The sequence below is a fragment of the Balaenoptera ricei genome, chromosome 6, assembly GCF_028023285.1.
Source record: "Balaenoptera ricei isolate mBalRic1 chromosome 6, mBalRic1.hap2, whole genome shotgun sequence".
NCBI classification, from domain to species: Eukaryota; Metazoa; Chordata; class Mammalia; order Artiodactyla; family Balaenopteridae; genus Balaenoptera; species Balaenoptera ricei.
In genome coordinates, this window is record NC_082644.1 from 90,308,366 (window position 1) to 90,329,487 (window position 21,122).

At 38.3% G+C, this 21,122-nt stretch overlaps 1 long non-coding RNA gene across 1 annotated transcript in view; it reads right to left on the reverse strand.

The window, feature by feature from the left end:
• Positions 1 to 21,122, reverse strand: part of LOC132367217 (uncharacterized) — a 567,682-nt gene that overhangs the window by 22,799 nt on the left and 523,761 nt on the right. The window contains exon 8 of the long non-coding RNA XR_009503727.1: positions 4,652 to 4,747. This is a non-coding gene — a long non-coding RNA (uncharacterized LOC132367217). The remainder of the gene's footprint in view (positions 1 to 4,651; positions 4,748 to 21,122) is intronic.

Genomic DNA, 21,122 nt, shown 5'->3' on the forward strand with positions numbered 1-21,122 from the left:
TAAAAAAAATGAGAATGCAACTGTACTTGCTAATGTAAGGAAATATTTTTCTGCTGTATTTGGTACTAATAAGAGGCAGGAAAACCTTGGGAGGGTACGTCTCTTGGCAAAGGTATGATGAATCAGTTTGGACATCTGCGGTGATGAGGGTCATTCAATGGGGATGTCTGGTGGCCACCCAAGTTCACCCAAGTGGTGAGTCTGGCTGAGCATCCTGGAGTGAGCTGAGAGAGTAGAGGAATTCTCTAACAGTGGGAAGAGCCAGAAAATCTGAAGTGTACCCTTTGAAAAATGCTATGATTCATGAGCAGAAGACAGGGTTGAAGGCAGTGGAGGGGCCCCAAAATGCATGGAGCATCAAGATTGGGTCATGTCACTGAAACCAAGGAAAGAGAAACTCTGCAGGGGAAGGGCTTGGTTAGAGAGCATCAAACCCTATGGTTCCTCTTTTTGGTTCACTCATTCTTTCACCAAACATTCAGAACTGCCTTCTCTGTGCTGGCTCTATTTTGGGACATTGGGATATAAACTCAGACCCAGCCCCTGCCCTTAGAAACATCTGACCAAGTGAGGGAAAGAGATGCAAACACAATCGCAGTTCATTTTAAGGCCTCCCACAGAAGTCTGGCTAAAGTACACCCCTTAGACCTCCCTATACATGGAGTAAAGGGAGATGGCATTCTATTTACCACAAAGCTGTTCAAAGATGGAAAGAGGATATTTTGGAGGTACCAATTTCCCTGTCTCCCAGGATGTTCAAAGGTTGCAGGATGATCAGCTGGTGAGAATATTACAAAGGGGATATCAACCTCATCTATGGCCTTTCTTCCAACCCTGAGTTAGGAAACAAATCTTATGATTCTGCTGCTCTTTCCCTGTTTCTCCAGGTAGACTGTCAGGCAGCCGTGGCTATGAATTCTGCTTGAGGGTTGCATTTCTAGGAGTGGAAAAGTAAGGAGAATAGCGCTGGGCATAGCAGGGAACCTGAGTCAGGCAGCAGAGCCGTGCGGTCTAGTTCCAGCTCTGTCACTGACTCACTGTGAGACCCTGGGTGAATCCTTCCCTTCTCTGGGCCTTAATGTCCCCTTCTGTACCATGGGGGGAGGTCGATTAGGTGTTTTCTGTGGTCTATCCCACTGATTCTCACGCTGACTCTGGGAAGGACCATTTGGTTTGCTTGCTTGTTATAGCTGTACTAAGATAGAGTTCACATACCACACAATTCACCCATTTAAAGGGTACAATTCAATGGTTTTTAGTATATTCATGGAGTTGTGCAACCATCACCATAACCAATTTTAGAACATTTTCATCATCCCCAAAAGAAACCCCATGCCCTTTAGCCATCAACTCCTAACCGCCCCAGCCCAAGGCAATCACCAATCTTTCTATCTCTATAGATTTCCCTATTCTGGGTCTTTCATGTAAATGGAATCATATGACAGGTGTTTTTTTTGTGCCTGGCTTCTTTCATTTAGCACATTTCCAAGTTTCATCCATGCTGTAGCATGTATCACTATTTCATTCCTTTTTTCTTTTTGCTGAATGCTGAATAACATTGCATTGTGTAGATATACTACACTATATTTGGGTTGTTTCCATTTTTCAGCTGTTACTGAGTAATACTGCTATGAGCATTAGTGTACATGTTTTTTACGTGGAGGCATGTTTTCAGTTCTCTTGGGTACACACCAGGGAGGTGAATTGCTGTATGATGCCTTCTCTGATCTTATATCCTGCACTACCCCTTACACTCCCTAAACTCCAGCCACAGTGGGGCTCTATCCACCCCTAAGCCGTGCTTTTAGGCCCCCCACGCTTTTGCCTACATTGCTGTGTCCTCTGAGAAGCTCTTCCCTCTCATCATTTTGGGTTCAAATCCTACGTGTTATTCAAGGCCTAGCTCAAATATCACTTCCTCCACTGCTGCCTCCTGTGAGAGTCATGTGACCCCACGGGCCTGTCTATTAACACTAGTCCTTTCCATTGTGGACTGAAATTATTCTGTGCCCAGGTCTTATTACCTTCCTAGACTGTACCCTCCTGGCCTCATCTAGACTCTGGTTTTTGAATTCACTTTTATATTCCAAGTGCTTGCACGTAGCAGACCCTGCATAAATGTTTGAATAGTGAGCATTTGATGTGTTCTGTTATTTAATGATTTGAGGCGATACCTCTGCACCCTCTATGGCTGTCAGGATCGTAAGAGCCCTTCCCATCTCCTCAGAATGAAGACACATTCTCCAGGCAGCACTTGGGGAATAAGGCTGAGCTGCCTTCAGTTTCTCTGGCCCATTCCCCCTGTCTCCAGGCTGACATGGGCATCTCAGCCTTTCCTCACATTTAGCTTAAATCTAATGAATTACTCTGAAAAACAGGGTTATACATTTTGGATCCTGACTTCTTTGAGCATTGCTCATGACTTTGAAATTTATAAACATAGACAGCTGTCTTCCCAGATGACCTACCAAATCATATTCCCCTGGAAAGCAGAGCTCAATTAGATGTTTAAGGCATCAGATAGTGAAATGGGCTAGATGACTTCCTGCCCCATGCAAGGTGGGGCGTGGTAGCGATCAATAGTCATCTGGTCTCAGATTGAACATTTCCAACAAGTAAATAACTTCCGCCCAGGGCCACTTGAAGGGTAGGAAAGTTCTTTACACTACACTAAAGTCTGCCTTCCTGAAGCTCTCAACCGCTGTGCCTGGCTTGGGCCCCCGGGGCCCCTCTGATGATTTCTACTCCTTTTGTTCTAGCACAACCCTTCAAGTTTTGAAAACAGGACTGTGGCTTCTGTGTTTACCCTTATTCACACAGAATAGCTCCAGCTCCTTCAGTAAGTTCTTAGTACATAATAAGAAACAGTAAAAATAATAAATAGTAAACAATCAATTAATAATAATAAATGCTTTCAAATAATAAAAATATCATAATACTGCAATAAAAAGTGACAATATTAAAATTGCAGACTTAGTATCTGATCCCCAAGCATTCAGCATATACTAGGCATCGTGTCAAGCACTTAACATGGATTAACTCTTTCTAGTCTCACAACAACCATATGAGGTGAGGACTATGATGGTTCCCATCTGACAGATAAGAAAACTGAGACTTGAAAAGAATAAGTAACTTGAAAACCTCACCTAGCTAGGGGTAGAGGTAGGTTCTGAATGCAAGCAGTTCTTCTTGAGTTCAAGGTCAAATTTCCAGGTGCCCAGCCTTACTGCTGGGCCCTGCCAGGTGACCATGACTTCTCCAGAGAGCTGGTAGCAGGCCTTGATCTCCTGTGGCCAGGAGACATGGGTTCCAGTGTGGACACTCCTAACTTGGGTGTGAATCTGCATGAGGTCCCCTCCTTGCCTGAATCTTCGTAACTTCATCCATTAAACATGGAACTAGCTGGTCTGTAAGGTTGACAGTGGCTTGTGGTTTGAATGTTCCAACCTTTCCTGAATGCATTGAACTCTTTCACATCTCTGGGCCTTTGAACTTCTGGTCCCACTGCCTGGAAGTTCCTTCTATTGTCTACTGCTTGACAAATAATTCCTCATCTTTTGAGACCTGGTTTGAATATTGCTTCTTCTGTGTAGCCTTCCTTGAATCGCAGGGAAGGTCAGCCTCCTTAGCCCCTGTTCCCTAAACACTTGCATAGATCTCTGCTCTAGAACCTGCGATGGTCTCCTCAGATGAACAGTGACCTTCTCAAGGACAGAGGCTTGTTTATTCATTGTGGCAACCTCAGCACCTAGCACAGTGGGGTACAGTACTTGTCTTTCGAGGGACTTCAGAATGGCCGAGTGGTTCTGGTGCCATTTCACTGTCACATCTGCTAGATGGCGCTGCATCCCACAGCAGCGTCACCCCAAGGTCTCCTTCAAAACCACAGGTCCTGCCAGTGGGGGTGGTAGCCTCAGGCCAAGCTGGGAGATCACTTAGCCAGAAGCCCAGGAAATGTACAAGTTTCTATTTTCTCCTCATCTGTTCAGTTTTGAATGCTGCTGGGATTGAGCCCTTTATCTTTCCCATTCCTGAAGGTCTAGGAAGGCAGGGGCTGCTCCCTTCTTCCCTCCTCTGCTGCCTCATAGCAGGAGAATTTAGACCATTCCTTTCCTCTGTCTTTGGACTGTTCCAGGTTTATTGTCCCATGTGTGCAGGATCTGCAGGTTTCTGCCATGTGTCATTCTCACCTACTCCTCTGAATAAAGGAGGGCAAAGACACAGTTCAGAACCTCACAGTAATATTTCTGACTCAAGTGGACTTCCATTTCTGATCCTTTTACCGTTTATTTGAATCCACTTTGTTTTAATTTTTCTATTTTCGTTTATCTTCTTTCTACTCTTCAGTGTCTCAGCATGCCCTATACTCTGTCCTTCAATAGAGGGATAGCAGAGGTAAAGGCCACTGAATCGGGGTTGCCTGGGTCTGAATCTTGCCTTTGCTACTTGTTGTATGACCTTGGGCAAGTTACTTGACCTCTTGGTGATTCAGTTTCCTCATCTGTAAAATGGGGGTAATAATAGTACCTACCCAAAAGAATTGTTGTGAGGATCAAATGAGTTCTTAGTGCTTTACTTTAGAAGGGGCCGATAAACACTAAGTGCTTCTAAGTACTTATTATAGAGCTAACACCTGGAATTTGTTCATTACCTGTTGAATGTACCTCTATGTTAGGTTTGAGTCCCACGAAGGCAGGGGTAGGGTTTGTCCTGTTCACTGTCCCATCCTTAGCCCCCAGAAGAGTGCCTGGCATATGAGAGAGGTTTAATTAAAATTTTGAAAGAAACAAAATCCTGTTTTGTTTTTCCTTTATGATAAAAAACCTGAAATGATGATTTATAATTGCTTACCCATTTAAATTGGTTAGAATTTAAAATTAATAATACTTAGTGTTGGCTAGGGCGTTAAATGGGTACTTTCATTTATTGCTGGTGGAGTGTAAAATGGTTGAAGTTTTCTGGAAGGCAATTTGACAATATGTAGAAAGAGCCTGAAAAAAAGTTGACTCAGTAATTCCACTTATTTTTTTTTTAATCTGAGCGCTCAGATACGCACAAAGTTTTAAGTACAAGGTTGTTCCTAACAGCAGTATTTATTCTTTTATTTTATTTTACTTTTATTTTCTTCCAGTGTTATTGAGATATAACTGACATACAGCACTGCCCAAGTTTAAGGTGTACAGCATAAAGATTTGACTTACATACGTCCTGAAAGAATTACCACAACAAGTTTAGTGACCATCCATCATCTCTTAGAGATATAAAATTTTAAAAAAGGAAAAAAAAATTTTTTCCTGGTGATGAAAACTCTTAGGATTTACTTTCTTATCATTTTGCATATACAACATATGACATGCTAATTATATTAATCATGTCGTACATTATATCCATAGCACTTATTTATCTTATTACTGGAAGTTTGTACCTTTTGACCATCTTCATCCAATTTCTCCCCTCCCCACCCCAGCCTCCGATAACTATAAATCTGATCTCTTTTTCTGAGTTTGTTTGTTTGTTTGTTTTTGAAGTATAATTGACCTACAACACTATGTTAGTTCCTGGCACACAACATAGTGATTCAATATTTCTATACATTTCAAAATGAGCGCCACCAGCAGTATTTATTCTATTAAAAAATCACTAACGATTGAACAGAAATATTACGTAGCTATTAAGTGATCTCTTCTGTGGGATAGTTAATGTGGGAAAAAATTCCTGATATAAGCATAAGTGATAAAAAGTAATCTACAAAACTGGTTATACAGAACCAGGGTCCATTATTTAACCTCACTAGTCTCCATTTCCTTATCTATAAAATTAAAATAATAATAGTGTCTATCTCTTAGGATTGTCATGAGGTTTAGTAAAGCGTTTTTTATTAGTTCTGGCATGTAACAGCTCAATAAATGTTAGATATTGTTATAAAACATTTATCAGAAGAACCAGACTGGACGGAAATACAGCAGAGTGTTAATGGTGGTTAATCTCAAGTCGTGGGATTACAGGAGTTTTAATTTTCTTCTTTATGAAATAAAATATATGTAAAGCAGCTAATAACGTTCTGGACCCTAGTAGGTGCTCAAAAAAGCTAATCCTAACCCTAGCATTATTCTGTCCTCTATTTTCTCTCTCTCTCTCTTTAATAACGGACATGTATTGCTTTAAAGTTTAAATAGCTTTCAGCTTTAAAGTAAAGCTTTATATGTATTTTACACATAATGTAAATGTTACAGGACAACCTTCACATATATGTTAAATATATAGCCCCAATGCCAGTTCTTCATAGTTGTTAATTAATTAAGAGCCCTGACTTAACACGCACTCTATGCCAGGCTTAGTGAGAGCCACTTAGGTCATGTGGCAAGGGGAGCTGACTGACGACCTTTCCCTTCAGCTGGGAGCCCAGGACAGCCAACTCAGTTCTGCTTGCATCCTTCTCTTTGTGAGACGCTCACGAACATTCCTTCCCTGTGGCCATTGTTGTTTTGATAACACATTCCTTCTATGACTCAGTAGTTTTCTCTTTCCCCATTTTTTCCTCAGACTTTCCTTTTTCACAATAAATTCCATGACTATCTTAACTGCCTTCTCCTGATTTTATCCGCCACCACACTCTCCTTTCCCATGCAAAACAAATAATTCATCTCTCCCTTGTAAATGAAGTCAAGATTGCTGATAATAAAAATTTCTACCTCTTTCAAGTCCAAATAAAAAATATATGACTAAGTTGGGATTACAAACCAGAGAGGAAAGGATGACTAATTTGATGAAAGATATTGGGAAATTTGACCAACTATTTTGGAAGAAAAAAATGAGATTCCTATGGCATATCGCACAAAAAAATCAATTCCAGATGGATTAAAGAATCACAGCTAGGAAAACCTAAAGAAGATATTGGTGAATATCGCATCTCAGGGTGGAGAAAACCTTTCTAAAGACTTATGATATACAAAGTTATATGTGCCAAAACAAACATAAAACATCTCCTCCACTCAAGAAAGTCTAAAACAGAAAAGAAAACAAACATATTTGCAAGATTTATGACAAAGATGGATATTCTTAGGATAGAAAAAGTCTTTACAAATCAATGGGAAAATCTAAATAAGTCAACAGAAAAATGGGCAAAGATAAGCAAAATTAAAAGATAAGTGACAGACCAGGAGAAAATTTTTATAGCATATAAAACAGATAAAGTATTAAGAAAGCATTAATTGTTTAAAGAGCTCCTGTAAATCAATATTACAAAAGACAAAGAAAAACCAGCTAAGTCTCTGAACAGGCAAATCACTGAAGAAGAAGTAAAAATATCAACAAAGATATTAAAAAATGCTCAACCTCACCAATGACCAGGGAAATGCAATTCTTTTTTTAAAAAGTCACCTTTCTACCTAACAAATCAGCAAAATTTAAGAAGTTAAAAATAACCAGAGTTGTAGTGTATATGAGGGATGCAGACACTTTCATACTCTTACTGGTGAAAGTATATAAATTGGTAAGATCTTTAGGAGGGCGATTTGGCAGTAAATTTTAAAAATATTCATCCCCTCTGAATATTCGGAATTCTCCGATCCAAATTCTGCTTTGGAGGATATATTCTTAGAAATACTACACTTGTGCCCAGAGATGTATGTAGAAAGGTTCTAACTGTTTATTGTAGTAAAAAGTGAAGGAAAAGATATTCACATATTTTAGAGAATGCTAACAGAAGTGCACACAAATGTATGTATGCATAGAATTGTCACTGTAGTTTTGGAAGGACTTGGAAATATCTCAGATGTCCAATAAAAGCAGATTATGTAAATAAATTATGTGTATCCACTTCATAGACTACTACTCAGCCTGTAAAATGAATGAGATAGGCCTATATGTACAGATAAAGATGTTCATAATAATAAAAAATGAATAATATCCATAACCATTACTTAAAAAAGCAAGTTGCACGAACATATCTATGAAACAGAATCAGACTCACAGACATAGAGAACGGATTTGTGGTTGCCCAGGGGGAGGAGGGTAAGGGAGGGAAGGATTGGGAGTTTGGGATTAGCAGATGCAAACTATTATATATAGGATGGATAAATAACAAGGTCTTACTATATAGCACAGGGAACTATATTTAATATGCTGTGATAAACCATAATGGAAAAGAATATGAAAAAGAATATATACATATGTATAACTGAATCACTTTGCTGTACAGCAGAAATTAACACAACATTGCAAATCAACTTTACTTCAATAAAATTAAAAAAAAAAAGCAAGTTGCAGGACTTTAGGTGATGTCTGATCCATTTATATAAACAAAACCATGACCCCTGCAATCAAGCTGTGTGCCTCTGCTTGGATGGGTGGGGGCCCTGTTGATGGAGGCTAAGCCATGACTGCTGGCAGAGCTGAGAGGCAGCCCCGGTTACCAGCATCCTCTGCTTTTAACCCATCACTGTCAGGGGAGGGCTCTTGACTAAGGATTCTTTCTCTCTTTAGTCTGCTGGGTGGATGTGGGACTCCCTTTTCTTGTTAATCTGGTTTAAAGTAAGACATGACCCCATTAGCAAATTCTGAAGGTTTCTTCTTATTAAAAGAACGGGATGGCCACTATTTCTCCATGAGCATAAAAAAGGACAAACCAGAAGAAGCTCCCTGAGGACTTGTGGCTCCATACCAGGAAGTCTTTCCCAACAAAAATAGTGGATTGTAGGTGGTTAGGCAGGAGGACCCTCTGTATCAGAAGGAAGGAGAGAGAACAACTGAGGATGAGACCATGAACTCAGTTTGGACAACTCTTTCTCTAAAGGTCTTCTGCCTCGTATGAAGTTGAAATCTGCTTTTTTTGAGGTTCTATCCTAGGTTCCTGGAGGTCAGGCCCCTCTTCCTAAGGAGAACCCTTTAGAAACTCAAAGAGAGTGTCCTATCTCTCTCTCTTTCTCTCTCTCTTTTTCACTTGATATAGGTCTTTTATTTTTTTATTTTATTTTTTTATTTTTTATTTTTTTTTTTAAAGTGAGACATGGTTGTATCAACGCATTTTTTTTTTTAACTTTATTTATTTATTTATGGCTGTGTTGGGTCTTCGTTTCTGCGCGAGGGCTTCCTCTAGTTGCGGCAAGTGGGGGCCACTCTTCATCGCGGTGCGCGGGCCTCTCACTATCGTGGCCTCTCTTGTTGCGGAGCACAGGCTCCAGACACGCAGGCTCAGTAGTTGTGGCTCACGGGCCTAGTCACTCTGCGGCATGTGGGATCTTCCCAGACCAGGGCTCGAACCCGTGTCCCCTGCATTAGCAGGCAGATTCTCAACCACTGCGCCACCAGGGAAGCCCTATTTTTTTATTTTTTGTTTTTAAAATTTTTATTGGAGTATAGCTGCTTTACAATGTTGTGTTAGTTATATTCTCTCTTGTATCCGCTTCACGGGGTAGAACCCTGTCACTTGAGGGGTTCAAATGGAGGCCACAGTGCCATTGTTAGAGAAGCTGAAAAGGGAACCCCCACAGGTGAGAGACTGGACTAGATGATCCCCACTAACCCATGGTTTCTTAGAATCTTCTTGGAATCTATGAATCTAAGACTTAACAGGTGAAGGGCTGTGTTCATCTGCATTATCCACTTGCCCCTGTGGTCTTTTTCTCTATGAGTTGCATGAAGGGTCTCAGGAAATATGAATAGAGAAGGAATTTCTAAATGAACGGGCTGTGAAGAAATGTGTCGCAGTCCCCAGTAGGAAAGAAAGAGGTCCTCAGTGGCTTTGTGGTGCTTGACCTTGAAAGGTGAGTAATTCTTCTGAGTGATGATTCCCATGGAGAGACTTTTTCTCTTTTGAGTTGAGATGAGAATGGCTCTGAATCTATATGAGGGTCCATAAACTGCCTGTGTATGAGGGGTAAAAGACTACTAGTCAGGGGTTTTGCAGGGAGTCAGACGGTTGGGGTGGCCACATGGATGTTGACCAGGGATCAGAGCAGTCTGGATCACTGTTGGCCCAATGCTTCTTCTCTGAAGAAAAAGATGGCTAAGTGATAATCACACAAATTATTGATGTCTTATTTTCCATTTAGATTTCCTTCAGTCAATTAGAAGATGAGATTGGAGAATATTCTCACAAAGTATACTGAAATACAGTTCTGTGAATTTTCTCTAAGATATTTGAATTTCATTTCTCTGAATAAATATAACATTTTTTTAGCTATCATAACTTCTGCAGATGTTTATTTCATTTTAAACATGTTTCATAGGAATTGAATACTTTTGAGATGTGAAGAGAGCAAAAAGAGGACAATACACATGTAAAATTGTAATTTAAAAAAATTGACCTAGTACTACAAATAAAATGAAACCAAAGACCAGTTATTTACTTTACAGCCCTGGTAGAAACCCGGCTGTAAGAATTTTGAAACACTGATGAAGCAACCCCTCCCTCTGTTCTTTGGATCCCATCCCCTCCTGTCTTCTAAGGAACTATCAGTAACCTTTTCTCTCCTGTGCAGTCAGTCATTCTATTTCAACTGGATCATCCCATTGACATGGAACCATGATAAATCCTTTCCCATTTAAGAAAGCATCTAATGCTCCACATCCCACCCCAGTACTGCCCATTTCTCTCCTCTCCTTTCACAGCTAAATGCCTTCGCAGAATTGTCTACACTTGCTGCCTCATTTCCTCACCTCCCACTCAGTCCTCAACCCTCTACCCTAACTTCTGGCCCCATAAGTCTACCAAAATCGTTCTTAATAGAGTCATCAAGCATCACTACTTCATTGCATTCAATGGCTGTTTTTAGTCTTTATTTTACTTGACTTCTTAGCAGTTCTTGACACTATTGACAACTTGGTCTTTCTTGAAACTCTCCTCTAGTGATTTCCAAAGTGCCACCTTCCTGGTTCTCCCCTCACCTCTCTGGTTGCCCATCAATTCCCCATGCATCCACACTTTCAACATTGGTATTCCTCAAGTTCTTATCTAAGGTCCCTTTTCTCCTTTTCATTCCATACTGTCTTCTTCAATAACTACCTCTATCAGTCTTTAGGAAAACGACTCTAATTTATTTGTCTTCAGTCTGGATGTCTCCTTTGAGCTCTGGATCTGAATATCCTACTGGTCACTTGCCTTTGCTTGGATGTCTCAATGGCTCCTCAAAGTCACATGTCAAAGACTGAATTCATGATCTTCTTCTACGTACCCTTAATCTGCTCCTATATAAGTGAATGCACTGCCCGTCCATGTACTTTCACAAGTCAGAAAACTAGGCTTCATCTCTGACACTTCCCTCCTGTTACTTTTATCCTGTGAATATCTCTTGAAAGTACCCACTTCTCTCCATCTCTACTGCGTTAAAAATGCAAAAGGAAAGGGGCTACTTTGCCAGGAAGTGAACTCATCATTGGTGGTGGTATACAAAGAGAGACTGGTTGGCCCCTTGGCGTGAATGATATGGCAGGGGCTAGATAACTAGGTGATAGAGGGTGTTCTCTCATCCTCTCTCACCTGTCTAAGCTGTGGGGTGAGGGGTCAGGCCTCCATTGTCTTGGACCACTCCTTTCTCCTGCTTGTGTAGGCACTACTCCACAAGACCTACAAAGCTCTTGGAGGCCATGAGGGCAATTTCTAACCAAAGTCTCTTTTAGAAGAGGGCTGCGCTCTTCTGAGCTGCTAGTCTCTCCAGACAGCATCCAGTTCAGATGGGAAATCTGAGGCTCAAGAGCAGGGCAGGGACTTGCCCCAGGTTAAACAATGAGCCAGAGGTAGAGCTGAGGTTATGATCCAGCCTCCTGCCTTCCAATGCTTTATTTTCTCATTATTCCCTGCTGCCCCTCCCTCAACAGTCCGCTCTGTCTCATTTAGGGCTGGTGAGTAATAATTTGCACCAGACCCTGGCAGATGATAAATTACACCTGTCATGTAGGAAGGATGCTTCAGTGCTGCTCTGGGCTAGGGTGTCAAAAGACAAGAGCTATTTGTTTAAAATACAAACAAGGAGACTGGAGACAGAGTAACAATGTCCCAGTGGATGCCTTATTTTTCTACCCTCATACCTGAGGATCATAAGTCCAGTTCCATAACCATGATTTTTAATTTCAGAAGCAAAGAGAAACCAAAACAAAACCAAAGCAACCACCACCAACACCATCACTACCAACAAAACCTCAGTGTTTGACAGTGGGATTTTAATTTGCAGAGTTATCGATTCCAATAGCTAATTGCTGGGTCTGGTTGAAGAGGAGTCAAAGGTATGATCCATAATATTTGGTTCTGGGGTAAAGAGAACAAGTACAAGCCAAATGAAGTGGGTCTGAAACAGCTATATAATAGGACTTTGCCTGATAGTCTGTAGGCTTAACCTGTAGCCCAATGTTCCAAAAATCCTTTTGATCTTTTCTATAGTGTTTGAAAAAAAAACCTTTCATGATAAGAGATCATCAGAAAAGGTATAGAGATAGATGGTTGAAAAATGGAGAAAATTCTCACAGACTAAACTGGATCCAGAAGCTCCTCCATCAACAAAAAAATTTGGATTTTGCACAACTGCTCATGAATCTATTTGTTGCTAAGTCTAAAATGACTTTCTACCAGTTATTAATGTGTATACACTGATGTAAAGTTATAGTATATAACAATGAAAGATACACATGACATTTTTTGACTTATTCCGTACATATATCCAAAGTGAAATACTCATTATTTTCTTACCACTTTCAATTTTTAAAATTACCTCTGCTTTTATTTCTCTCATAGCAATATGTAAACAGTCATGTCCTGATGTTAATACCCTCAGGGGCTGGGAAGAGTGGGTGTGGATTTGATCTGATGCATCCTTTTCCCCACATTCATAGAGTGTTATTATTTTTCCTGCCTAAAATCAGGAAGGTTTATGAAATCCTTTTGTTCTAGGGCATGTCATTCTGAGGAGTTTCTCTGTTGGTTACTCCAGGGTCCCTGTAACATATCACCTACAGATTCTGCATTATACAGATTTAAGTATAATAGTTGGAATAGTGATTCTCAGAAAATAAGGAGTGGGGAGAGTGAAGCATGTCTCCTGGGGGAGGATAATATTAGAATCTATGGGCTGAGGGGCATGTAGTTTGAGAACATATTCAATATTATCATATAATTTTATGTCTGGAAAACAAAAAATAGCTAATATATTCTTAGAGAAAACTATAAGAAGTAAAGCTCAATGAAATCTTTATGGTTGATAGGGTCATATAAAAGATATAAGAAACCTTTCTAACTTAGCCCTAGGGGTAGCTGAGATGATGGCCACAAAAACCTGAATCTCTCAAAAATAATAGAGAACAACAAGAAGGATAAATACAACCACAAAATCCATGTCTTCAGCATAACCAGGAGAAAGAGAATGTACAAATTTCAGATTTATCCCCAAGTAGATAAAAACTCCAAATGCCAGGAAATTATTTTTCATGCTTTGCCCACTAGCATCCACGAAGACCAAGGGTGGTAGGGGAAATGCTACATGGAAGAGTGAAGACGGTAGATAGTGACAGGCCCAGGCTTGATCTAAAATCACTCCTAGAAAGACAAAGTCTACTCTGAGTTGGGAAAATTCTGAAAAAGAGTCCTGGTATACCACAGTACCTGCTATAAGGAAGGAATATAAAAACATATGTTATTTGAGGTAGCAGTTTTAAAAAGGCACTGCTTCTGAGGGAAGAGAATGTGAAAAGGCCAGGAGAGATGGTTTTTACAGATATGGTGGTGATGGGGAAAAGAAGCAAAGGGAACATTTTAGAGTCTTGCAAATAAGAGAGAACCAAAAAACTGAAGGACACGCAATTCCTTCCTCAACCACAAAAAATAAAAGCCACCTTTTAAAGATATTCTGCACTGACACATGGACATAAAAAGGGCACCCTTGTATTAGGAATTAAAGAGAATTGGTTGAAAACGGAAAAGAAATGTAAACAAAGACAAAATCATATCAGAAATCAAGATTAAGTGTCCTGCATAGAGGGAACTTACCTCAACATAATAAAGGCCATATATGACAAACACACAGCAAACATCATTCTCAATGGTGAAAAACTGAAACCATTTCCACTAAGATCAGGAACAAGACAAAGTTGCCCACTCTCACCAATATTATTCAACATAGTTTTGGAAGTTTTAGCCACAGCAGAGAAGAAAAAAGAAATAAAAGGAATCCAAATTGGAAAAGAAGACATAAAACTGTCACTGTTTGCAGATGACATGATACTATACATAGAGAATCCAAAAGATGCTACCAGAAAACTACTAGAGCTAATCAATGAATTTGGTAAAGTAGCAGGATACAAAATTAATGCACAGAAATCTCTTGCATCCTATACACTAAGGATGAAAAATCTGAAAGAGAAATTAAGGAAACACTCTCATTTACCACTGCAACAAAAAGAATAAAATACCTAGGAATAAACCTACCTAAGGAGACAAAAGACCTGTATGCAGAAAACTATAAGACACTGATGAAAGAAATTAAAGATGATACAAACAGATGGAGAGATATACCATGTTCTTGGATTGGAAGAATCAACATTGTGAAAATGACTATACTACCCAAAGCAATCTACAGATTCAATGTAATCCCTACCAAACTACCAATGGCATTTTTCACAGAACTAGAACAAAAAATTCCACAATTTGTATGGAAACACAAAAGACCCCAAATAGCCAAAGCAATCTTGAGAAAGAAAAATGGAGCTGGAGGAATCAGGCTCCCAGACTTCAGACTATACTACAAAGCTTCAGTAATCAAGACAGTATGGTACTGGCAGAAAAACAGAAATACAGATCAATGGAACAGGATAGAAAGCCCAGAGATAAACCCACGCACCTATGGTCACCTTATCTTTGATAAAGGAGGCAAGAATATACAATGGAGAAAAGACAGCCTCTTCAATAAGTGGTGCTGGAAAAACTGGACAGCTACATGAAAAAGAATGAAATTAGAACTCCCTAACACCATACACAAAAATAAACTCAAAATGGATTAAAGACCTAAGTGTAAGGCCAGACACTATCAAACTCTTAGAGGAAAACATAGGCAGAACACTCTATGACATAAATCACAGCAAAATCCTTTTAGACCCATCTCCTAGAGAAATGGAAATAAAAACAAAAATAAACAAATGGGACCTAATGAAACTTAAAAGCTTTTGCACAGCAGAGGAAACCATACACAAGAGGAAAAGACAATCCTCAGAATGGGAGAAAATATTTGCAAACGAAGCAACTGATCAAGGGTTAATCTCCAAAATATACAAGCAGGTCATGCAGCTCAATATCAAAAAAACAAACAACCCAATCCAAAAATGGGCAGAAGACCTAAATAGACATTTCTCCAAAGAAGATATACAGATGGCCAACAAACACATGAAAGGATGCTCAACATCACTAATCATTAGAGAAATGCAAATCAAAACTACAATGAGGTATTACCTCACACTGGTCAGAATGGCCATCATCAAAAAATCTACAAACAATAAATGCTGGAGAGGGTGTGGAGAAACGGGAACCCTCTTGCACTGTTGGTGGGAATGTAAATTGATACAGCCACTATGGAGAACAGTATGGAGGTTCCTCAAAAAACTAAAAATAGAACTACCATATGACCCAGCAATCCCACTACTGGGCATATACCCTGAGGAAACCATAATTCAAAAAGCGTCATGTACCACAATGTTCACTGCAGCACTATTTACAATAGCCAAGACATGGAAACAACCTAAGTGTCCATCAACAGATGAATGGATAAAGAAGATGTGGCACATATATACAATGGAATATTGCTCAGCCATAAAAATAAATGAAATTGAGTTATTTATAGTGAGGTGGATGGAACTAGAGACTGTCATACAGAGTGAAGTAAGTCAGAAAGAGAAAAACAAATACCGTTTGCTAACACATATATATGGAATCTAAAAAAAAAAATCGTTCTGAAGAACCTAGGGGCAGGACAGGAATAAAGACACAGATGCAGAGAATAGACTTGAGGACATGGGGAGGGGGAAGGGTAAGCTGGGACGAAGTGAGAGAGTTGCATGGACATATATACACTACCAAATGTAAAACAGATAGCTAGTGGGAAGCAGCCGCATGGCACAGGGAAATCAGCTCAGTGCTTTGTGTCCACCTAAAGGGGTGGGATAGGGAGAGTGGGAGGGAGACGCAAGAGGGAGGAAAAGTGGGGATATATGTATATGTATAGCTGATTCACTGTGTTATACAGCAGAAACTAACACACCATTGTAAAGTAATTATACTCCAATAAAGTTGTTTAAAAAAAAAAAGGAAATTTACTATCTTCCTAGGAAAGCAAGAGATACATATGAGATAGATAACAAAACAAGTCAGCAAGTAAAAAAAATGTCTGAATGAGTTATAGAAATGAGAGGTCAAGGCACGCCTGGAAAGGTCTTCAATTAAATATCTAGCTTGATCTACTGTCACATCCAACATTTGCCAGGAATTTACAAGAATGATTAATTATGCCTTTATAGACGCACTGAATAGAGAATATGAGATGATAAAAATAAATTCCCCTCGAGAACTTGGAGCCAAGATATGAAAGCAACCTGTGTCTATCAACAGATGAATGGATAAAGAAGTTGTGGAATATATATATTGGAATACTACTATACTACTATAATGGAATACTACTCAGCCACAAACAGAAGGAAATTTTGCCATTTGTAACAACATGGATGGACTTGGAGGGCATTATGTTAAGTGAAATAAGTCAGACAGAGAAGGACAAATACTGTATGATATCACTTACATGTGGAATCTTAAAAATACAACAAACTAGTGAATATAACAAAACAAGAAACAGACTCACAGTTATAGTGAACAAACTAGTGGTTACCAGTGTGGAGAGAGTAGTGGGGAGGCGCAACACAGGGGTAGGGGATTAAGAGGTACAAACTACTATGTATAAAATAACTACATGGATACATTGTACAACGCAGGGAATATAGCCAATATTCTTTAATAGCTATAAATGGAATGTAACTTTCAAAAATTGTGAATCACTATATTGTACACCTGTAACTTATATAATACTGTACATCAACTATACTTCAATTAAAAAAAAAGAAATTGGAAAAGAAAAGATTAAGTGCCCTTTTACAAGGTGCCCAAGAAAGAATAGACTAAAATGAAATTTTAATTAGAGAAATTGAAGAAAGGCAGGAAAACATATAAGAGAATGAAAAGAAGATAAAGAAGCAAAAAGGGTTAGGGAGAAAGTAGTTGAAATGGTAGACTGAAATGCAAAAAAGAAACAATATATATAATTGGAGTCACTGATGAGGATAATTCAAGGAGACTTTCTGGAAATGAAAGAAGATCAGGATCTACATATTGAAAGGGTCCACTAGGTACCTGGGAAAATTTACTCATAAGGATCAATTCTATGACATATTCTAGTGTAACTATTAAACTTTAAACATAAAGAAAAGTCCTTAAGGCCAATAAACAAAAAGACCAAAAGATGTACAAGTGCAAGAGAATTAGAATTGGTTTTTTTGTTTTGTTATGCAGCAATAGATAATTAATACATATGGATTCTTATATATTGAAAAAGAGAAGTCCAGCTTCCTTAGCATCAGTAGTGTAAAAATGAAGAGCAGGTATGCCTTGAGAATCTCTCAAACTGAATAACACTCAAGTAAAATCATACTGACATAATTAAAAAGGCAGTGGATTTTTCTACAAATTGGATTTCCCTGTAACATATAATATTGCATTAGGAATGCACAAAAGTGAAATTGTTGTATGAAATAGCTCATTTAATCACAAAGAATAACTTTAAAAACTATTCCTCTAATGAAGACACTCTCCTCAATTTTGCATTTGGGATACTGCCAAGAATTATTAGTAGATAAAATACTGGGATATTTTTTCTATTCTGTTCTATAGTCAAGAATCAAACTGATGTATTGTTGAAGATATCAAACTTCAAGCTTTGCAAAAGAGCTGATCTTAAATTATTTTGCTTTTAGTTGTGTTGAATCCACAGAGGACAGGAATTGAGTATATTTCCTAATGCACGGTTAGAGATACATTTGAATAAGATGTGCTACTTTTTAAATTAAAGACTTGGAGACCATCATCGAAGTTGATGATGTCTTTCGAGCTGTGTCAAAATTATTTGAAGTTAATGAACTAAATTGGGAAAAAATTTTTTAGTGTGTCCTGATGGTGAACCAGCAATGCTGGGTCTGAAATTAGACTTTTTTTTAATGGAAAAAACTTTAAAATTTTCATCTGCTTTTAGGATATATGTTGACTTTATTGATAAACAATTTATGAAAGGATTTTAATCTTGCTATCAAGATAGTAATTTTTTATTAACAAAATTGGGTAGTAATTTTTTATTAACAAAATTGGGTAGAAGCATCAAGTTATTTGCTTTGCTTTATAAAAAATTAAATGTGGATAACAAAGTTCTCCTGTTTTACGTGAGGTTCATCATTGACTATCATTTGCCCTGTTTTTGAAATGCCAGAGAAAAGACCAACTGTGTGAATTTAAAAGGTGATCAAACTTTTAGTAGAGTTTGGCATATTTACTTGAGATATATTTGGAACTTTAAATACATTGGAATTTAAAATTGAGGTATATAAACCAAATTATCATTCATTGTGTTATACTCCAGGCATTTATAGTGTCATTTCTCCTAAAGACACTGCAGTGGTTTCTGAGGTATACACTATTCCTCAGGGTAGAACCTCTCAGACTAAGAAATGAAATTTCCAAAAGAAGTCCACCAGGGTTTCCCCGGTGGCGCAGTGGTTAAGAATCCGCCTGCCAGTGCAGAGGACACAAGTTTGATCCCTGGTCCAGGAAGATCCCATATGCCGCGGAGCAACTAAGCCCGTTTGCCTCAACTACTGAGCCTGCGCTCTAGAGCCCGTGAGCCACAACTACTGAAGCCCGTGCGCCTAGAGCCCGTGCTCCGCAACAAGAGAAGCCACCGCAATGAGAAGCCCACGCACCGCAGTGAAGGGTAGCCCTGCTCGCCGCAGCTAGAGAAAGCCTGCGCGCAGCAACAAAGACCCGATGCAGCCAAAAATAAATAAATAAATTAAAAACTTAAAAAAAAAAAAAAAAGAAGGCATCCAGGGCAGACCCCAGAATCTCCTTCCCTTCATCTAATTACAGTCTGACAATGACACAGTTACAGATGAAACGAGACTGGTGATGGGAAGTGTGATGCACTCCAAAAGGTGAGGATTTCCCAGATGTAAGTCCCAGGTCAGCGGTTCTCAGATTTTCTTGCATTCATGCCAAATGTTCGAATACTAGAATTTGAACTAGAACATGTTTCATGGTACCACACATGAAGCACTTCCCAAATATTTTTGACTGTCAGACTCTTTTTCTCAGAAACATTATGTAAAACCAGTGTTCCTTCAAAAATATTTGGGAAACACTTTCCTAGATGACAATGAACTAATACATGTAATGCTTGAAAGAAAAATATTGTGACCCAAGAATTAAACTCTGTCAAGATGTTCATGCATGAAGAAACTGGAAATATTAAGTTGTATAACAGGTCTCAGAAAGTATACCATACATACTTCCTCTGAAATAATTACTCAAAGATGTTCCTTCCAGTGCTATTTCTAATTGAAATAATAATAAATAAAATATTCTAAATAGGTGTAGCTGTAAAAATAAATATTTTCAGATATGGAGAAAATTGCAATTTTATACCTTCTTAAAATGATAAATATTAAACTAAATATAATAGCAGGAGGTAAATAATAGAGTTAAAAGTAGATATTAATGAATTAGGAAACAAAATCTACGAACGGATTTTTCTAAAATAAACAAATCTCTGATAAGCTTAATCCACTAAAAGAGCAAAATATATAAACACAAATACACACAAAATCATACAGGTATATTCAACATCATTACATTGGCAGACTTTATTTTGCTACAGACTTTTTTTTCTTCCCCATCTCCTCTCTTCTCTCATGGCATCTTCTGAATTCCCTCTCCTCCCTAAGGCAGCCAATGGAAATGACCTGGTATATATCCTTTCATACATTTCTCTATTCTCATATAACCCTGTGCAAAGACATATATCCATATATAGGATTTTTTGTTGTTTCCTTTTTATAAAACTGGATCCTTATTAAAGACATCTCTCTATAAATTCTTTTTTTTTAAATTTAATAATACCTCTTGGTCAACCCTTCAGGTCAATGGATACAGAAGTCATTCATTCTTTTTAATGACTGCCTATTTTTAGTTTTCCCCCACTACAAATAACGCTGCACAAAACATCCTTGTATGTACTATGTGTTTCTTTAGGAAAACTTTCTGCTGGGTCAATAAACAGATATGTTTTAAATATGAGTAAATATTGGCAGATTATTTTCTGAGAGGGATGTGGTAATTCATATTCTCACCATCAATGTATAAATGTGTCAATTTCCCCATATTTTCACCAGAAGTTGGCATTTTAATCTAAAATGTTTTCCAGTTTTACCAGTGAAAAAATGGCATAGTGTTACTGCTTTGTTTTGCATTTCCTTGACTATTTTTGAGGTTAAGCATCATTTCTTATTGGTCATTTAGGGTAAATATCCCTGATGTATGCAACTTACTGTGAAGAGTGTCAGAAAAAAATTGTGTGTGTGTAGGCGTGTGTGTGAGAGAGAGAGAATGATAAATCAAAAATGGTGATGATAGATGAACCTGGATAAAGGGTTTATGGATGTTCTTTTTCCTCTTTGTGAAACTCTTTTTTAAGTTTAAAATTATTTCAGAAAAGGTTTTTAAAGATATTTAAGGCTATATATTTCCATCAGGATATAGCTTCAACGGAGTCTTACAGGTTTTGGTGTGAAATACTGTAATTATTTACTACTTTCCAGATAATTCATACTTTCTTTGATGCAGTCATTGTTTAGAAGTACACTTTACAATGTCCAAGTAGTTAAGAAATTTTCATTATCTTTATATTTGTGTGCAGTCAGAGAGTGTGGCTTATAAAATTTCTACTTTTAGAATTTTATTAAGGTTTTCTTTTTGGTCAACTATATGGTTGATTTTTAGAAATACTTCAGTGTTCAAGAGATAATGTGTTGTTTCTATTTGTAGAAGTATGAGTTTT